Genomic DNA, 18,462 nt, shown 5'->3' with positions numbered 1-18,462 from the left:
CTCCCCATGGGGGCAGCCTCAACAGTCCACACCAAGGGTGCTGTCATGAGCCACTCTCTCTCCCTTCTCTGATGAACACTCCTGGCATCAATCTCTTCTGAATCTGCCTCTGGGGCCCAGAAGGGCCCTTTTCCTGCCGCAGCTCCGGCCCCTCAAACAGGGATCCTTCTGATATGGCAACTTGTCTCGTCAAGATATCACCATGTCTAAATCGAGGCTGTGTCAGCAGCCCCATGAAAATGAATAATGGCCGCAATTATGACCCATATAACAACCCAATAAAACCTAATTAAAATGATCCACATCCCATCTGCCAAGTGCAGGGCGAAGCAGCCAGGGAAGGGTGGAGGCCCAGCCAGTTCAAGGAGAGCCAGAGACTGAATAATAATAATAATATTTATATTATAATAAATACATTATATAACATTAGCATATATAAGACAATATAATCATAATAATAACACGATCACTGCCACTAATATTTATGGTGTGTTTACATTGTGCCAGCCCCTGTGCTCATAGGAGCTGTCGTGATACATTGGATCTATATCATCCCATTTAATTATCACTAACTTGCCATAAATAAGTGCTAGAATTATTCCTAATTACAGATGAGGAAACTGAGGCACAGTGAAGTTAAGAACTTGCTCAAAGTTAAATTGTCAATAGGTAGTGGAACTAAAAGTTCAGGCTCTAGCAGTGCCTGGCATGTAAGAGGTGTTCAGTACTTATGTGCTGAATGTGTGAATGGGTTTGGCCAAGATTCATGTCAGATGTCAGGTAACCCAAGATGCCACACAAAGAGCCAACATACATTTATTCAGCACCACCTCAATCTAGCAGTTGTACTAGAAACAAAGTGAGGAGAAAGACAAGCCAATCATTGAAATCTGATATGATTATGGCTATAAGGGAGGTATGTACAAACACAGTGAGTACACGGATATGGCAGGGAGGACTTAATTCTGCCCAGGGAATCAAGGAAGACTTCCCATAGGAGGCAGAGTCAAAGCTGGGTCTTAAAAGATGGGTGAGAATCTGCCGGACAGATAAGTAGAGGAAGGCATTCTAGGCTGAAGGGACCATGTGTACAAAGTTATAAAAGGAGCCCAGCAATTTCCAGGAGTTGCAAAGTTACACAGCATGACAGTTACAACGGCCTGGTCTGGCTGGCATGGGGCATGAGAGCCAGGTGTGTAACAAGAGCGCTGGCAAGGTCAGTGGGTCAAAATCTTCATTCACCTTTTAGGTCAGGCTCAGCGGTTAAGATTTTGTCCCATGAGCAATGGGGAGCCTTAAAAGACTTCAAAGCAGAGGAGTGGCTTGTTCAGATTTGCTCGCTAGAAGGAGTCCTTGGGTTGCTGGGCTGGGAATGTCTTGGGAACGGCAGGAAAGCGCAAATCCTGCACCTCACATGGGGGCACAAACCTTTTTCTTAGAGATGAACCTAAAACAGGCCCAGCATGGGCATCTGGGCAGCGCCAGCACCTACCCCTACCTGCCATGACAGCCAGAATTAGACCAAAGCCGACGTAAGGCGTGAAATGCACACATTATCTCTAAGTGGTTTTCCATGAGCTTCCTCTGTCCCAACCCCTGGGGAAAATGACTCTTGTATCCTGGGTAACATCACAGGTCCCCACCTGCCCAAAAAATGGCGGGAGATGGTACCCACTGTCTCCTGCCTGGAAGCCTGAAGTTCAGGAAGAGGCTGACCCCTTCAAATGGATGGGTCCTTAAAAAACCAAGAAGTCCTAGTTCACAGGCACGTGAGACAAATTGGTTAAAAAAAACCGATGTCTATCGTTGCCTTTGTCATTTCAAATGATTCTGCCCCTTGACCCAGGAAGACGTTCCAAATGCATAAATAGAGCAATAATCTTCAGCATCAATGTTTTGATAATATGAAAGCAGAGGGGGAGGGGGAATACATATTATAAACACCACCTCTGGGAAGCACGGACAGAAAAAGTTATTAAACATTCCATCACAACCTTGGAAGACAGTACTGTACACCCCACCCAGCACCGAGTTCCTAATAAAGGCGGCATCTTGGAATTTGTCACTCTTCAATGCATAATTCACTCATCAAAAAGCAGCGGTAATACATTGCATTTTCATAAGGGGCTCTGAAGCTGTCTAATTTCCCTGAGCTGCAGGATGGCGGGAGGCTGTGGCCACTCACTGAGGACCCTTTATGCATTATGGATAGAAACTTTGCAATTCAAAGTGACAATTCAGCCTCCCCATCACCAGCCCCACATCATATTAGAAGGCCTAGAACTAAAGGACAGGTCTGTTCCCAAACCTTAAAGCCATTTGGTATCTATGTGTGTGTGTGTGTGTGTGTGTGTGTGTGTGTGTGTGTGTGTGTGTTAAAGTAGGAAGGAAGCAGAAATCATTGTCTAGGTCTCACAAAGTGTAATCAGAAACCCAGCCAGACCTGTCACTTGATAGCATACTTGTGGGATGTAGGCAATGAGTAGATGGGACCAACTAGCCCTGGGCCCCATACATACCTCCAACACCCTCCTCAGCCCCTGAAATATGCATCACAAAGTTTGCAGGTATACAACACTGTCAGGCCACTGGAAAATGGATTGAAATGTCTTCACCTGGCCACCTCACAGAGGATGCAAAAGCAAAGAAGGAAAATCAGGCAAAAAGATGGACAGTTTTGGGTAGAGACAGGTCAGTGTGGTAGAAGGAGCATTAGACCAGGATGCAGAAGGCCTCAAGTCTGGTCCCACCTCTCACAATAAAATCAGGACACACAAGTCAAGTCACTCAGCCTCACCTGGTATAAAAAGTGAAAGCAGGATGAGTGGAGGGAATTGGGTTCAAACACTGGTTCTACACTGACTCATCTGTTGCATGGCCCCTAGGACACCCGTGTCATCCCCTCCTCATACACATTTGGCCCCAGTGGTCAGCGTGGACAATTGTCCTTTCTCCAAGGCTCCAGCCCTTCCCTGTCCTACATTTTGTGCAGAGGATGCAGAGCTGAACTGCTTGGATTTGAGCCCCAGTTGGGCCCTAACATCTCTAGGCCTCAATTTCTCCATCTCCCAAATGGGAATAAAAATATTACGCACCTCAAAGAGAGGGTGTCCTATCAATCTAGGATAGAAGTACTGGAGGAAAAAAAATGTGGCACAGAGATGGAGCTCAGAAATGTCAGGCAAAGGAAGGGATCAGGGATGGTGCCATGTATGGGCTGCATCAGGTCAGGGCCAAAAAGCTCCTGGGAGGATGGCTTCACTGGCAGGGGCTAGCCAAGCCCTGCAATGTTGAAGGGTGCCATGTCCCACTTCTGCTCCCAAATACACTGGCATCTGGACTCTCTGATCGCTTTCCTTGAGGACCAGTTGTCAGTAGACAAGACCACAAGAGCCAAAAAAGCATTCAGACACATAGGCAGCTGGGTCTACACAATGACCAGTGTGAATTATCAATAACAAGGTCTAATAAGAAGAAGAAGGAAAATATCCCATTTCGTCCTCATAACCATCCCTGAAACTATGGAGCTAGTCTTCTCATCACCCCTGTCCTCAAGGGGTCCCCAGTGCCTTGGTGGTAATAAACGAGAATCCAAGGGTAACAGAGGTGAGCCCCTTTTACCAGCCAGCACCTCTGGGACCAGGGGGCAGATTGTCTTGGTGAAGACTTCAACAGCCACTTGAGATCGACAGGGAGGACCCAAGGGCCTGGCAGGGAGTCAGCAGAGGAAAATAACTGAACTTCTCTGCATGTGACAAGGAAGAGTATTTTTTTTTAACATTGAGAGGAAAGAGCATGGGAGAGTGAAAAAGGGAAATGGTTGAGAAGGGAGGGAAGAGAAAGTTGGGGGAAATGTTGCCCTGTGACATCGGGTAAAGCCCTGTTAATGGAGGAGCTTGACATTATTTAAGAAGAGGATATTTTCCAGTGGTGTTAACGCCTCCCCCCCAAAATACATCCTGAATTCTACTACACATGGCACTCCATGAACGTTTAGGAGGAGTGGGGTTTGGGCTGAATGTTCCAACTGGGTTTGCAAGTGTTCTTCGAAGATGAGAAGCCCAAGGCAGAGGGGTCACTGATAATGTAAGACCCAGAGGGAGATGCAGAGAACTTGGGTGGGTTTTGAATAAACTTTAGACATAAAAGCTCTAATCAATCTTATCTAGAACTCAAAGGACCAGGAGAAGCCAGTTGATATCTGGTGTCCACAAATAATCTCCATCCAGAGTGTAGTCCTATGATGTATGTAAGGTTCAATGGGATCACCAAGGAAAGAGAAGGTAACTGTGGACTTTGCCAGATGAATGAAAGATTTTCAGTCCATGAGCCCATTTAGGAGTGGCCCTTTCTGCGTGGAGTAATCATGAGTGATATTTATTTCTTTCTACTCCCTATCTTTTTCCCTATATACTCCTTATATGTTAAATTAATAATAACTATATAAATTAAAATAGCATATTTCTTTATCAAAAATTTTTAAAATACTATCTCTGTCCCTGTATCAATCAGCTCAGACTGCCATAGCAAATACTATATACTGGGTAGCTTAACAACGGAAATTTATTTCTCCTGATTCTGGAGATGGGGAAGTCCAAGGTCAAGGTTCTGGCAGATTCAGTTTCTGGTGAGAGCTCTCTTCCCAGCTGGCAGATGGCCACCTTCTCCCTGTGTGCCCACGTGACCTTTCCTCAGTGCTGCACATGGAGAGAGAGGTCTCTGGTATCCCTACTTATGGGAGCACTAATCTCATCATGAGGGCCCCACCCCTATGACCTCATCTAACCCTAATTATCTGCTGAAGGCCCATCTCAAAAATAATCACAGTAGGGGTTAGGGCTTCAACATATGAATGGGGGGGCGAGGGAGGACATAAACATTCAGCCCATAACATCCCCCATATACATAATCTGAATCTAATCTTGAGGGGAAAAAAGAACAAATTAAAGAACATTCTGCAAAACTTTCCTAGACTTTTCAAAAAATGTCAATGTCATGAAAGACAAGGAGAGTATGAGGAAATAATTCCAGGTTAAAGGAGAGAAAAGAAACAGGACAAAGAAATGTGACATTGATCTTGGATCAGAAAAATATGTGTGTGTGTGTGTGTGTGTGTGTGTGTGTGTGTGTGTGTGTGTGTGTGTGTGATTATAGTTATAAAGGACATTATTAAGGTAATTGGTGAAATTTAAATACAGGCTACAGATCAGATGATAATATGGTGCCAATGTGGTTCCATAATATAAGTGTTTTGGGAGATAATGATGAAGTACTTAGGAATAAATGGTCATATGCCTGAACCTTACATTGAAATGGGTCAGCAATAATAATATAACAATAATAACAAATGTACTTAGAAAGAGAAACAAAGCAAATATGACAAAATATTAATGCTAGGTGAATCAAGGTAAAGGGTATACAGGAGTCTATTTTACTAGTTTTGGAATTTTTCTGTAAGTTTGAAATGAAAATTTAACAAAAATTCTTTCCAACAAATAAAATTAAAATCCAATTAAAAAAATAAGATGAAATAAAGAACTGGGTCATGACATGCTGTAGCCAGCCATACTGGCTTACAAGAGCAGATTGTTAAAATTTTAGGAATTTTTCAAGCAGTAGCTTGAAATTGGCCAAGGTGGGAGTATTGACACCACAGAAATTGGCAACTGTTACAAATCAGGGCTTTTTTTTTTTTTTTTTCAGAGAGCCAGTTGCTTTCCAAAACCCCAGTCAGGGGAGGGCCCGTTCTCCTCCGTGGCTGATGGAGGCAGGGTCATTCCCTATTTCTCTTAACCTCATTCAGTCCTATGCCCTTCCACCATGTGATATTTCTTTTTCTAAGCAGCTGTCGGATTTAACAACCCCTGCAAGCTTCCTGGCTTAACGAGGGCCTCTGTTTCCCCAATATCTGGGGAAGGTCAAACCTCTGAATCAAAGAGATAATGGTGGCTGCGGTGGAACCTCTATTCTTCACATCTCACCATGATTCCTGCTTCACTGTGACATGTTGGGATGAATGCAGACAGGATGCTGTCCCTCTGATGAATGAAATCTGCTTTGAGAGGATGCACTACAACCCTGCTGTTTGGGAGGATCTATAATATTGACAAAGTGGTCATGGACCCAGCCTACTTCATTCTCAAGCCCAAGCACTGTGTCCACAGGGTTCAGACACCTGGATTCTTGGAGTTTGAAGGATAATTGATGGAATTTATTGCCTTTTCTGTGGATGGTTGGTGATCGATGGGTTTCTTAGGTTAGGTCCCCCAGGAGCAAACCCAAAGAGGAAGATTCAAGGCCAAGGTGGGGGTCCCAGAAGGCACCGGTTAGAGGAATATCAAGGTGAGGCAGAGAAGGGAGGAAGCCAACAGAGTGTGTTACTGAGCTGTGCATTGCTGTGACCAGTGAAGGTACAATCTCACTGCCCGCTCCGGGGGCTCCAGGAGACCCTGGGGAACAGGCCTCAGGTGAGAGCTCTCTTCCCAGCTGGCAGATGGCCACCTTCTCCCTGTGTGCCCATGTGGCCTTTCCTTGGTGCTGCACATGGAGAGAGAGGTCTCTGGTATCCCTACTTATGGGAGCACTAATCTCATCATGAGGGCCCCACCCCTATGACCTCATCTAACCCTAATTATCTATCTAACCCCAGGGGCAAGAAGCTGGGTGTTTATCCTCCGGCCCCTAGGCTGCAGGCTGGCCCCCAACGTATCAGGTCCTAACCCCAGGAACCCGCAAATGTTATTTTATATAGCAACAAAATAACAGATATGATTAAGTTAAGGATTTTGAGATGAGATTTTCCTGGATTACCCAGGTGGGCCCTAAATGCAGTCACAGGTATCCTCATAAAGAAAGTCTGAGGGAGATGTGACCAACAGAAGAGAAGGCAATATGACCGCAAAGACAGAGATGAGAGTGCTGTGGCCACAAGCCGAGGAATGCCGGCAGCCACCAGACGCTGGATGAGGCAAGGCACAGATTCTTCCCTAGAGCCTCCAGAGGGAACATGGTCCTTCTTGATTTCAACCCAGTGATATCGGTTTTGGACTTCTGGCCTCCAGAACTGTGAGAGAATAAATTTCTGTTGTTTAAGCCATCAAGTTTGTTTACGGCAGCCATGGAAAACTAATACGCCCCCATCAGGCACTAGCTGAGGGCTCGTCCCAGGGCATGAATTGTCTACACTTCCAGCGTTCCCCAGAAATGGCAGAGACAAATCCTTCTGGCAGAGCCACAGATGCGTACAGCAGGATGCTCGTTAGCACCTCCTGGAATGATGAGTGCCAGGGGAATGTGGGCAGGTCATGGACAACATCAGTCTCGGGCACATGGCCTGGGTTGGACTAGATCACTGCAGTAACCCCTGAAGCCGAACAGAGCAGGGGGCTCTGGTTGGGTTTATCTGTGTGGCTGCCAGCTTAAGTCCTCACCTTTCTCTGCAATGCAAGGGGACAGCCTAAAATGCCCAGGTATTAGAAGCTAAAACCACAGGGAATCATGGGGTCAAAAGCTCAGGAGAAAAGAACAGGATAGAAACGCCTGCACCTATGACTGGAGTGGGAAAAAGCCTGTACACAGCCTCCCCAGGTGCCAGACCTGCCCCTGGATGCCACCACCCATGTCTTTGAGTGAAGGCTTTGGAGGAGAAGCTTGTCAGCTCTTCCCATCTCCTGACACCCAGTTGTTGATAAGCATTATATTGAAAAACTTTCCATGGTCGAACACGTTTGGGCAAAGCAGAATCAACCAAGGTTAAAATGATTTACTCTTCAAGAGAGAAATGGTATGCTTCCCATTTTTTTTTTTTTTTTTTGCAAAGCATCTCATGGGATTTGTTTCATGAAACACATCTGTGAGAAGTGATGCCCTGTTAGCTGATCAGATAGGGCCCAACAGGGCCCCGGGGAAAGGGGCATGGGTGGTGCGGGTGGGAAGAAGAGGCTACCCAGGTCGGGGGTGGTTATGATGTTCTGAGACCCTGGCCCAGGCACCTTAAAGTGTTGTCTCCTCTCCCCTCCCCCATCCCAGGAGGAAGGTGTCATGGTCCCTGCTTCAGAGTTGAGCAAACCCAGGTTCTGAGGAATCAATGGGATGGTGAAGTCCAAGCAGACTTGGCAGGGGCCCCAGGGCGGAGTGGGATGGGTAGCAGCTGCCTCTGGCTGGACCAGGATCATCTGAGGCTGATCCAAGGAGTAGGAAGGTGAGCTGCACTGGGGTGATTCGTAACCCGGCCTTGGGGCTTTCACAGGCTGGGAATCAAGGGCAAGGATGTGTTGGCCATCCTGGCTGAGGGATGAGAAAAAGCAGGAAGTCAGCCCAGTCTGCTCCCTTCCCCATTGTGTGGGCAAAGGCCCACCTGACCCCCTGAACGTTGCTTGGTTTCCTTGAAACAAATCTGATTGAGCCAGAAGGACCATGAATGGGGGGAATGTCTGGTGCTGGGGGCTTCCTGTCTCTATTTTTGCAGGACTGATCTCACTTCTGCTTCATCATCAAAGAGAATGAAGTGAGCTGACAGGTACCAGGGCTGGCAGGTGAAGATCAATGGCTGGTGCATGTGCATTTTGGCCCCCGAACTTCTGGCTGCACAGAGGACCCCAGCTCACAGCCCCTCCAGCATCACTACCCTTGACCCCCAGCCTCCGATCAGCCCAACCAAGGCCTGCAGGTGGCATCATGGCCTCTGAGCCTGCCTGCCCCTCAACTAGGTCACCCCGCGCAGCATCTTCCTATCCAAAGACTGATCTTGTTAAAGATGCAGTGACCGAGAGAGGCAACAGGACTTTAAAATGCAGCCTGTGAAGGTCAGAATTCTTCATGCCTGCTTCAGAGAGGATGTGCTGGCTGGTTTTGGCTGGGGTGCCTAGGAATAATTAGGCCCAGAGAGTCAGCTGAGGTTGGAGAACAAGATCACAGCCAAGCTCCAGGGATGGAAGGAAGGGGAATGACTCTGTCCTGCAGCCTCAGACAAGAGCCACAGAGGAGAGGACATAGTCTGAAATGCTGTCCTCTCCCCAGCATCGTGCTGCCCTAACTGTAGTCCCTGGACCAGCCGCATCAGCATCACCTGGGAGCTTGTTGGAAATGATGAATCTCGGCCCCAGCCCAGACCTACGAGATCGGAATCTGCATTGTAACAAGATGTCCAGGAAATCTGTGTACATATTCAAGTTTGAGAAGCCTTACCCACACCGTCTGAGCCTCTCTTTCACAGGAACTGGAAACAAGAAGGAAGCTGATGAGACCTCACACTTCCTCCCATCCAGTAAGTGGGGACCACTGCTGAGACCCCAGAGGGGTCACTTTGCCACTCTCCTCATCATCACTTGACTCAGCGGTCCCTGGCCTAAGAGGGTCCGGGTGGGAAATCGGCTCTTTCAATCACCAGCCCCACTTGGCGTGTGGGCCCCTTGCCTCCATCTGCCCAGAGTATGGGGGCAATCCCTCCACCCCAAACTTTTGTGTCTTTGTAAAATGGTTAGCGAAAAACTGCCGACTATGTAAATCAGAGATCATTAGAGGTTGGGTTTTTCCTTAAAGAATGGATTCAGCAAAATGCTGTTTTCTCCCCGGCTCTGGGTCTCTATTTAGGGGATTGGAGCTCTGTTTATTTATTTATTTATTTATTCATTAGCTGGGCCCACAGTCAAGGAGAAGGGAACAGGGCTATTAATCTTTCCTGTCATCCATTCACAGATGTGGAGTTCACACCACAGCAAATGTGAAGTCAGCAGTACACAACCACAAGGTGGAAATTTCAAGAGAAACAAGCTTGGAGGAATAAAAAAATATATAAATAAATAAAAGGGGAGTGGGGGCAGGGTTGGGGAGAGAGGGATACAGGGAGAGAGCACATTTCAAATACAGCGTCTGTGACTCCCTGGGCGCTTGTGTGTGCCTGAGAGCAATCTTGTTCCCAGCATGGAAGGGCCATTGATATGTTAATAGTCATTTTCTTTTCTCTTCATCTTAAAGAAATGAAGTTTGCAAACGGATTCTGATGAAGTAGATCTGGTGTGCGTTTGGGGGTGTGTGTGTGTGTGTGTGTGGTACGTGGAGCCTGAGACAGACACACACACTCACACACACTTATTCCCTTCTCTGCCTATTTATGGCACCTACTTAGTAGATTCTGGAAATCTCCACGGAAAGGCAAGTAGTCGAAGGCTGTGACAAGGTCTGAGAAGGCATTGTGTCCCTTTTGGGAACGAGGTGACTGCCAGCTCTCGGGGTGGGGAGACGGTGTCTAGGCTGCAATAGCCATGTGTTTCGCTGCAGTGGAAACCCAGCAAAGGCTCCCGTGGGGAGTTCTAAACACAGGGAGACCCCACTGCCCAGTGTTCTTGAACCGGTGCTGGGAATGAGGCTGTAAGCCAGAAGAATCAGCCCTCGGGCTTCCCTGGTGGCGCGGTGGTTGAGAGTCCGCCTGCCGATGCAGGTGACACGGGTTCGTGCCCTGGTCCGGGAAGATCCCACATGCCGCGGAGCGGCTGGGCCCGTGAGCCATGGCCGCTGAGCCTGCGCGTCCGGAGCCTGTTGCTCCGCAACGGGAGAGGCCACAACAGTGAGAGGCCCGCGTACCGCAAAAAAAAAAAAAAAAAAAAAAAAGAATCAGCCCTCAAGAGCCCTCTTCCAAGAGCAGACAACTTTCTAGAGCCGGCAGGGCTCCTGACTCCATTTCCTTCTTGCTATGCTCCTATCTGGGGGGCCTGATACTTCAGCTCCTCACTTGTCAGCTCTTTCCCCCACTGGGCCTGGAGTGAGTGGGTGGAAGATCCCCAGAGCACACTGCCTTCTTAGAACATTCCAGGGACCCCAGTGCTATACCCATCACTCAGGCCAGATGCACTGTTCATTGATCCCAGTCTGGCCCAAACCTGATTTCATCTTTTACCTTGAGCTGCTGCCATTCCCCTGGGGTCCTTCCCACCTCTCCACCTGCATTTCTCCTTCCCACTGGTCTGAGATGCTGAGTTCCGGGCCACACAGCCACATCCAGAGACGATCCCATCTCCGATGCGAAAGGCTGAGTCCAGTTTTGCACGGCACATGCCCAGGACCACACTGAACAACAGCAGGGGAAGGTTGCCTTCCGAGGCAGCTGAAATTAACGTCTCGCATCAGCATGTGAGCTCCTTAGGGCAAGGAAACCATGTTTATTCATCCCTGCTCCTTGACACTTGGTGGATTCTCAGAGAACGTTTGCTGAATTGCATTGAATTCTGGTTCAAAAACAAAGCTGATGAAAAGGCAGGCTGCCTGGAGGGAATGGTTAGGTTTGTGCCGAAAGTACCGTATGAGCTCAACATTCTCCCTGGATTGAGAAAAGGATAAGTATGTTGGCTGATCAATGGAGGGCTGTGTTGAGCAGGATTCTGAGGCTGTGTCTGGACTCAGCGGGGAAGTTTGGTGATCCCCTGGTAAGTCTTCCCTGGGTACAAGAAGGGGAGTGACGATGCTGTGGCTCGCACTCAAGTAATGAAGGGTGGCCGCCTTGAGTCATGGAGGTTTTACCATGAGTACGAATGTGCAGATCATATTGGCCCCAAAGAGGTAGGGCCTGATGACAAAGGGCCTAGGTTTGATGCATGAAAAGTGGAAGAATGACCAGACATAGAGCTGAGCCCACAGCCCAGGGAGCCCTGTCCCAAGTAGTGGCCCCAGTGGGAAGGCTGAGTGTGGGCACAGGATGCTCTGGGGCTGGAATAAGTCTTAAAATGCCTATCACAGAGATCACCAGTTAATCTTGGTCACTGGACAGCCCAGAGACAAGGCCAGGGAGTGGCCCCAACTTTCTAACCAGAACTCACCCCCAGCACTCAAAGGATGTGCAAGCACACTGGATTCATGCTTCTGTCCATCCCTGTCGCCATAAATGCCAATTTCTTTACTGCCACATCCATTTTCACATCTGTAAATCAGAAACAGTAAAATCCAGTGCTGAAAAAGGAATAAAGAGCAAACAATATTCATATCATTTGCATAGTGCAAAGCATACCCCCTCCTCCCAATGATAAATATCAACTTCCTCAACAGCGATCAGAGCCCCAACATGCTGCCAGCACTACCTACAGCCTCTTCTTTTGGCTCCTTATTCACCCTAGATTCCAGTTACTCTAAGCTCCAAACCCCATGTTCACTCTTACCTCTTGCTTTTTTTCATGCTTTCCTCTGTCAGCGATCTCTCCCCATCTTTTGCTGAAATTACTAAACTCATCCTTTAGGTCTCAGATTAGACATTGCCTCCTCCAGGAAGCCTTCCCTGATCCCACCCCACCCCCAAAGCCATACACTTACTTCTGTCACAGGACTATCACACTATATTGTCATTGCCTATTTATCTCTTTGTCTTTTTCAATGGACTACTGATTGGCATTTTCTTTTTCTGTAAACAGCCATTAGTAAATAGTTTAGTCATAAGAGGCCACATGGTCTCTGTCCCAACCAATCAACTCTGCCCTTGTCACCAAAGCAACTAGAAACAACATATAAACAAATGAGCATGGCTGTGTTCCAATAAAACTCTACTTACAAAAAAAGATGATGGGTCACAGGCCAGAGTTTGCCCTACACTAGATGATGAGCTTCTCAAAGCAGGAAGTGTTTTTTTATTCAACTGTCCCCACTACGGTGACTGTCACAGAGAAGATACTTAATACTTAATGAACAAAAGAATGGTGTTGAAAAAAATCATTTGCAAGCCCTGTCATCACTTGCTAAGATTGAATTAACCCGTCATATCCCTGAAGTCTGGGGAGGGCTACTTAGACATCAGACCTGAGTCTGAGTGTGGCTGGGACCATTTCTTGTGCTGGAGAGTGACACCAAGACTGGTGAATACACTGTCTCCAAGGCTAGATCCCAGGAGGCCATGCTCACCTGTTCCTCACTCTTCCATCTTGCCTCTCCCCACCCATTAGGAACCTGTCATTCAGGCAGGTGGGCACCAACGCCGCTTCCTGTGGGTACCTTTGCTTCTCTAGGACACGGTTTCTACTGCCACTGGGCACTTCCATGCCCTGCCCCGTGCCAAGCACAGCCATTGCAGATGCTCTGGGGCCAGTAGGGTTTCCAAGTCCCACAATGAGGGGCTGTGATTTGGGGGAGAAAACCTGTCTCCCGCCTCATATTAACTTCCCCACAAGAGACTCACAGTAATTAATGCCACTTAGTCCCCAATAATTCACAGAGTTTTACTGAAATAATAACTCTCCCCAGGGACCAGTCATGAGTCAAAGGTGAGGAAGGGGGCCAGGCAGGGGATGAACCCAGAGAACTCAACTCATGCAGTAATCAGGATTACTGCTTCTTTCAAGGAGTGAGGTTTTGTTACTTGGATAAGCTCCTTGACCTGGCTCTGTATTATCCCAGAAGGAGCTCACGTAAGAATGCTCAGTTTCTCCTGTAACTAGCCTCCTGCCCATCCAGCCCAGAAGTTTATCAGACACTCCCAAATACGTATGAAACTTGACCTGCACACAGCTTAGGTTTAAGCCCAGTATGTCAATCTCCAAACCCCTCTAGGTAAATACAGTTGACTGCACCATTGGTCCCAATTCTTACTTCACCATGTTAAGATTGTGCATCTCACCCTTTGTCATGTAACTTGCAGGGCTTCCTCCTGAGGGAGAAGCTTATGTCTCTGCCCCGTTGATGTCTGGCTTGGTAACGTGACTCACTTGGCCAGTAGAAGGATAGCAGCCCTGACCAAACAGAAGCTCAAATGTGCAAGGACTGTTTCCTTGCCCTCCAAGCTCCTCCCATTCTCTGTTTTAAGACCATGCTTTGGGGAGCTGCTGGTCCAAGGAGAATAAAGTTCAGTGGAGCAGATCTGAACCCAACCCACTTCCTGGAGTTCAGCCTGGCCCAGCCAAGACCAACTGAACCCCAGCCAACCCACAGACAGACCCATAAGGAAGAAAAGTAAATGCTTGTTCTTTTTTGCCACTGAATCTGGGGTGATTTGTTAGGCAGCATTATTGCAGCAGTAACCAAATAATAAAGTGGGAAACTCTCTGCAAATCTTCCAGATTAGCCTCCAGAGACTGATTTACAAGGTGACCAGAATGCTTGGGGATGCCAGCTGCCCCGTGCTTCCCTAGCAACAGCTCTGACCATTTGAATCTAGCTCTATATTCATCCAGTTACTGGGAAGGCACTGAGCTTTGGAAGCCTTTGGTCTTCGTTCAGTTTTGGCTTTCTTTAATCAGGCTCTGGAGCTCTGCAGAGGCTCCCTTGTCACTGTGGGCTTTGAGGAGAGGGTCTGAGTTAGCATCTTTTAAAGCTGATGGTAAAGCCAATTGCCTTAACAGACAGCCCTTATGCAGGGCCACAGGGACAGAGCTAACCTTGAGTCAACTGCTTATGGCAAATGAATGAGGAATTACTGTAATTGGCCTTGATTCCATGATTCCCAGCAGAGTCTAGTCCTATAGGTGAATCAGAATCTCTGAACCTTATGAACTGGGTGAGTCCCAATTCAGATTCATTTCAGAATGAATCTGAAATGCAAATTTTTGTCATGATAGGAAAACGTATTGAAAAGTTATGATCGATTTGGGAGAAATGGTGGTAATTGTTCACTTCCCCCTATCCACGTCCCTTTGCAATTTGACTTTGCAGGTCTTCCCATCAAGAGATAGAGTAAATTTCCCCACCCCCTGAATCTGGCTGGGCCAGTGATTTGCTCTGACCCATGGAATTTAGAGAAAGCATGTTGTGCCACATCTAAGCCCAGGTCTCAAGAGACATTACCTGCTTTGTTCTCTTGGAACCCAGCCCAACCTTTATGAGAACAAATCTGGGTTAGACTGCTGGATGAGAGATGGCCTAAAGCTCCAATGAGTCATTTCAGTTGAAGTAATCCTAGACCAGTCAACGCCTTAGACACATGAGTAAGTCTGGCCAAGACCAGAAGAGCCACTCAACTGAGCTCAGCCCATTATGCCTATTTGGAGAATCGGGAGCTCAGTAAATAGTCATTGTTTTAAGTCAGATTTTAGGATGGTTTTTATGTAGCAAAACTGTTACAGATGCCATTATTAAAAATGCATGGAGAATTCCCTGGCAGTCCAGTGGTTAGGACTCCGCACGCTCACTGCTGAGGGCCCGGGTTCAATCCCTTGTTGGGGAACTAAGATCCCACAAGCTGTGCAGCGCAGCCAAAAGGGGAAAAAAATGCATTAAGACCACCTCACATCCATCAGGATGGCTACTACAAAAAAAAGAGAAAGAGAATAATAAATGTTGGCAAGGATGTGGAAAAATTGGAACCCTTGTGTACTGTTGGTGGGAATGCAAAATGGTGCAGCTACTATGGAAAATGGTATGTGGTTCCTCAAAAATATTAAAAACAGAACCGTCATATGATTCAGCAATTCCACTTCCAGATACACACCCCAAAGAATTGAAAGCAGGGTCCGAAAGAGATATTTGTACATTCATGTTCCTAGGAGCATTATTTACAAAAGCCAAAAGGTAGAAGCACCCTAAATGCCCATTGATGGATAAATGGATAAGCAAAATGTGCTCTATAAACACAATGGAATATTTTTCAGCCTTAAAAAGGAAGGAAATCCTGTCTTATGCTACAACATGGATGAACCTTGAGGACATTACGCTAAGTGAAATAAGCTAATGACAAAAAAAGGCAAATATTGTATGATTCCACTTATACAAGATAACTAGAGTAGTCAAATTCATGGAGGCAGAAAGTAGACTGGTGGTTGCCAGAGGCTGGGAAAGGGAATTATTATTTAATGGGCATAGGGTTTCAGTTTTGCAAGATGAAAAGAGTTCTGGAGATGGATGGCAGTGATGGTTGTACAAGAATGTGAATGTCCTTAATACCACCACAGTGCACACTTTAAAAACGTTTAGATGGTACATTTTATGTTATGCATATTTTACCACAATTACAAATAAAAAATGCATTTGGCCACTGGTGGGATGTCAGGTGGTTTGGAGAGGGCTCAGAAAGGAGGGACTATGATATTAACATTGGATGTTGAATTAGTCAGGATTCTTTGGGTTGCAAGTGACAGAATACTAGTTCATATTAGCCTAAAGCAAAAAATAAAATTTTCTGATGTAGCTGAGAAGACCACATGCCCAGGCAACTCATAGAACTGGAGACAGATCTTACCAGCAAGACTCGGTCGCCAGGTCTGGCTTCCTCTCCTCTTATCTCTGTCAGCATTCTCTCCTAGCTCTCTGGCTGCCAGCAGTCCCTCACCTCCCTCCAGCACAGTGACTCCCAAGGAAGACAGCTTCTCTCCCAGTTCCTAACTGAAAAATACTGGGGAAGGCATGTGATTGGTTTGGCTTGAGTCCCACATCCACCTCTGGACCAATCCCAGTGTTCAAGGGAATGGGGGATTCTTACTGGCCCAACCTAGGTCATGTGACCTCTGTGGTCAGGGTTGGGGTGAGATTTGCTTCAGGGAAAGCAGATGGGGATGCTTGCAGGGCACACATACAGTTACTACAAACCATAATGGGGGGCATCCTATTAGAGTGAAGGACATTTGGAGCCATCATCGCCATGAATGACCAAAGTCCATATACCCAGATTCTCAGTACAACATAAAGGTAAAGATCCCAAGCTTTGGGGAATGTTAGACATGATTGTGAGGCTCAACTCCCTCACCAAATAGCAGTGTGAACTTAGATAAGACCTTAGCCTTCCAAAGCCTCAGCTTCCCCATTGACAACATGGGCTTAATATCACAGGGTTGGTATGAGGGGAAAACTGGGGAATGTTTGTAAATCGTCTCTCACTGTGTCTTGTACCTCATAAGCATCAAAACTTAAATTTAGAATAACTGTGATACAAATTATTATGAATATTGCCACCAGCCCATTCTCTTTGCCATCTGCTGCATGGAGAAGCAGGAAGCAGCTCTCTGTGGCAGGCTGAATAGCTTTCATTCACTCAACCCCCATCTGAGCACCTCTGTATGTAGGTACACCCCATAGCGTGGTGGGTGGTGGCTTTTGTAAGGTTACTGCCAGGGCCAGGACTGGGTTCAGGAGAGTGAGGGATCTAGGGTGTCACATTGAAGGAGGTACCCACCCTCGAGGTTGTGCAGGTACAAGCTGAGCCCCAGAGACTGAGCATCTCTGTAAATGCCATGCCCGAGGCACCTCCCTTAGCCTCACCCTCACTCCTACCAGTGCTGCGAACTGCATTAGAATCATTTGGGGATCTTGTTAAAAGGATACTCTTAAGCCAGATCCAGCCCTAGAGACCCAGGGGGGCCTGGGACTTTGAGAAGAAGCTCTCATCTCCAGTGATTTTTCTGTGGTCAGTCCAGGCAGGCCTGGACTGGGAACTGGCTTTGAGACTGGGGTCAGCGCGTACTGGTGCGGGGTTTGCGGAGCCAGAGGGTTTCTGCAGAGATGCCCTGGGACACCATGGGGTGGAGGGCTGAGCTGGCAAGTGAGTCGCACCCGACCCCCCATGCTTCAACTATGCCTGAGCTTTTTACGTATTGGACTTTCACATGGGATGTCTTTTGGCAAAAGAGTTCTATTGCTTAAAAAAAAAAGCTTGAAAACTTCTGGGCTGGAAGTGGGAGAGAAGAACTTGGGAAACTCTTCAATAAGCAAATGACCAGCCTCTCCAAGCAGGTCACTCTCTCCCCACCCCTCTCCTCAGCACCCTCATCTTTCTTTCATCCTGGAATAAACCCCTTCCTGGAGTCCAAGGGCTGCCCCTCCACAGCTGGCGAGGAGTGGCTGAGCCTTGCCGGCCTGCCAGCTCCCACGTGGCTGTAGCCAGAGACTGGCCGGTTGCACTGCCCTCTACCCAGCATGCTGCCCCCGTAGGACTGACCGAGGGCAGCCTCGCTCAGCAGCCTCTTTGAGTGGGGCTGGGGGTCAGGGCACGGAGAAGGCTCAGTCACGCGCACTTGGCCTCAGGTTCCCACCCCGGAAGACCTGGGTCCCCAGGTTCCCATGGGGAGTCCTACTTCTGCCGACCCAGTGATTACAGCAGAAGAAGGACAAATTCTGGGGATGAGGGAGGTTCCATTCTGATCCAACGGGGCCCAATCCAGCAGGGATTTCTCCTTCAAGTCCTTTCTCCTCTGACTTAAAAGCCAAGAACATTTCCACAGGATCTCATTTTTTTTAAGTCTTTTTCCTATAAACTTAGAAATTTGTTTAAATTTTCCTTTGAACTATTTTTAAAAAGCTGTTTTAGAAAAAAAAAGGAAGCAGACTCACAGATATAAAGAACAAACTAGCGGCTACCTGTGGGGAGGGGGAAGGGCCGGAGGTACAAATTATTGGGTGTAAGATCGGCTCAGGGATGTACTGTACAGCACGGGGGATAGAGTCAATATTTTGTAATAACTGTAAATGGAAAGTAACCTTTAAAAATTGTTAAATAAAAAACATTTTCAAAGAATAAAGAAAAGAAGAAAATGCCTTTAAAATACGTTATTTCGATGCTTCTGA

At 47.3% G+C, this 18,462-nt stretch overlaps 1 long non-coding RNA gene across 1 annotated transcript; it reads right to left on the bottom strand.

Moving 5' to 3' along the window:
* Positions 1-378: 378 nt before the first annotated feature.
* Positions 379-16,250, bottom strand: LOC109551347 (uncharacterized). Its single transcript, XR_002178115.3, has 2 exons — positions 16,145-16,250; positions 379-11,911 (listed from the first exon to the last, which is right to left on the bottom strand). It is a non-coding gene; the product is annotated as an uncharacterized lncRNA (long non-coding RNA).
* Between the last annotated feature and the right edge of the window lie 2,212 nt (positions 16,251-18,462).

This window comes from Tursiops truncatus, chromosome 15 (genome assembly GCF_011762595.2).
Source record: "Tursiops truncatus isolate mTurTru1 chromosome 15, mTurTru1.mat.Y, whole genome shotgun sequence".
Lineage (NCBI taxonomy): Eukaryota > Metazoa > Chordata > Mammalia > Artiodactyla > Delphinidae > Tursiops > Tursiops truncatus.
This window is presented reverse-complemented; position numbering and strand designations above follow the sequence as displayed.